Source organism: Diaphorina citri, unplaced genomic scaffold (genome assembly GCF_000475195.1).
Source record: "Diaphorina citri unplaced genomic scaffold, Diaci psyllid genome assembly version 1.1 scaffold795, whole genome shotgun sequence".
NCBI lineage: Eukaryota > Metazoa > Arthropoda > Insecta > Hemiptera > Psyllidae > Diaphorina > Diaphorina citri.
Window position 1 is genome coordinate 189,269 of NW_007378227.1, and position 2,586 is coordinate 191,854.

At 35.8% G+C, this 2,586-nt stretch overlaps 1 non-coding gene across 1 annotated transcript; it reads left to right on the forward strand.

Annotated features, from left to right (window-relative positions):
• Window positions 1-2,057: 2,057 nt before the first annotated feature.
• Window positions 2,058-2,130, forward strand: Trnat-cgu. Its single transcript has one exon. It is a non-coding gene; the product is annotated as a tRNA-Thr (tRNA).
• Window positions 2,131-2,586: the final 456 nt, after the last annotated feature.

Here is a 2,586-nt window from a genome sequence, read left to right on the forward strand (position 1 = left end):
AAATACTTTTTCAAAAGATTACTCTTCTTATTATTAGGATAAGAAAAGTAAAAAGAGTTTGATAGAGGGAACTATGTATAACTGCGAACGTTTTATCGTCCCGAAATTAAAGAGAGAAGGAAGACAGGATAGGAGAAAGCCGGTCGTTCTGAGAACGCAACTAATCTTTTTAGGATAAATCTCCAAGCTAACTAGCCTGATTAATATTCTTCTTCCTAATATTGAAGCTGACATTAGGTAAAGTACCATTGTAGTACTCAATGATACTTTCAATAATTCAGTAGATAATAATAATGGTATTATTAATATTGTAAATATTATTAATTTTTTCATGTTATCTAAATTGTATTTTATCTTATTAAACTAATTGTTAAAGAAAATAAATATTTTTTAAAAATATATTTATTTACAAAAACTCGAATATTTTTCCCGGATTATTTTCATTTTACATATTTTAATATCTTTTATCTTTTGATTTTCCTTTAGTTCCAGGCTCCCTTATTTTAAGGGTTGTTCTTCAAAGGTCAAAATAAGAAAGCTTTTTTTTTCTTAGCAATAAATATCTTCGTGTTTATTTTACAATTTACAGTTTGATTTGTGATCTCTTAAGAAATAAATACGTAAATATCTATAGAACTAAATGAGGTTCTATTGAATAACAATAAAACCAGAGGTAAATGAAATTAAGAACTTGAAACCTAAATAATGAATAGGTAATACAAAATATAAATTTTCAATTTTTATAAATAAGATTTTGATTATCTTTAGGCCCTTTTGTAAAATCCTAGGGGACCTATTTACCAAATTTGGGGACAGACCCTACTGAACATTAAAAGAGGATAATAGGGTCACCAAATAAGAGCACAACTCTTGGGATTTTCGGTAGAGTAGGTAGTTACCACATTTTTTGTAGGACATAACCCCCTTACCCCCAGGTAAATGAGGTTCTATTGAATAACAATAAAACCAGAGGTAAATGAAATTAAGAACTTGAAACCTAAACTAATGAATAATACAAAAATATAAATTTTCAATTTTTATAAATAAGATTTTGATTATCTTTAGGCCCTTTTGTAAAATCCAAGGGGACCTATTTACCAAATTTGGGGACAAACCCTACTGAACATTAAAAGAGGATAATAGGGTCACCAAATAAGAGCACAACTCTTGGGATTTTTGGTAGAGTAGGTAGTTACCACATTTTTTGTAGGACATAACCCCCTTATCCCCTCTATGTTATTCAAGACAACCTCTGTAATTTATTCAAGAGGACAGATGCATAATTATTACAATAGACCCTTAATTATAAAAATAAATAATAAAAAAAATAGGTTTTAACCTAAACAGACAGGGTTCGTTCTCGGAACAGCCGGTTTTCTCCTATTATCCCTTGTCCCTTCGCTTTTGGGGATAAGACCTTAGCAGTTACAGTTCCCTCTATCAAAATCCTTAGTGGGGCCGGAAAAAGCCAGCAGTACTCAATTGTCCAGATGGTCACCCATCCGGATGCTAACCACGCCCAACGTTGCTTAGCATCAGTAGTGATCTATTGAGAACTGGTGTACTGAACGTGCTATCGCCGCTCTGCCGTGGCTAGTTCAAAGAGTGTCTGCTGATATTACTTATGAGATCACCACCTTGAAACAACCTGTAGAAATTTAGTTTTCACGGAATTCTATCTAACTTCTACCAATGGGTTCTATTTTCTTCTTCTTCTTCTTCCTCTTCTTCTTCTCCTTCTTCTTCTTGTTCTTCTTCTCCTCCTCCTCCTCCTCCTTCTTCTTCTTCTTCTTCTTCTTCTTCTCCTCCTCCTCCTCCTCCTCCTTCTTCTTCGTCTTCTCCTTCATGATCCTCAAATAATGGAAATGGTTAAAACTTCTGGTGAGCTTTGGATAGAAGAAGGAGAAAAAAAGAAAACTTCTAAGGGATGGGTCTAATACAATAGCCTACATTGTCTGTACTATGCTATGCCTTTTGAATTTAAACGCCACTTATAAACCATTTTAATGGCTTTTAAATTTATTCGACTTTATCCCCTTCAGGATAAAGGTCAGCCAGCCTAGTTAGCTTAGTTGGTAGTGCGACTGCCTCGTAAGCGCTAGGCCGCGGGTTCGATTCCCGCCCGGGGCGGATTTTATCCTGATGGGATAATGTTCGTTCTCGGAACGGCTGGCTTTCTCCTATCCTGTCTTCCTTTTCTCTTCGATTTCGGGACGATAAGACCATAGCAGTTAAAGTTCCCTCTGTCAAACCTCTTAAAAAAAAAAATAATAATAATAAGAGGTTTAATAGAGGGAAGTGTAACACAACTACACAACCGAGAACGGAGGTCTTATAATATCCTCCTGAATTCTCGAAATCGAAGAGGAGCCGTTCCTATTAAACAGGGTCACGGCACCAAATTTAGTACCTAAACCCGAGGGCATATTCACCGAAACGTGTGCACTCTTATGACATGAAAGAGTCACCAAATTTAGGACACCTCCAAAACCGGGTCGCATGACCGAATTTAGGACATGACCCACGTGTCGCAATAGTTGACCGGCGGCGCGTAGACGCCCCTGTTGGGCAAATTAGTAATTTTAA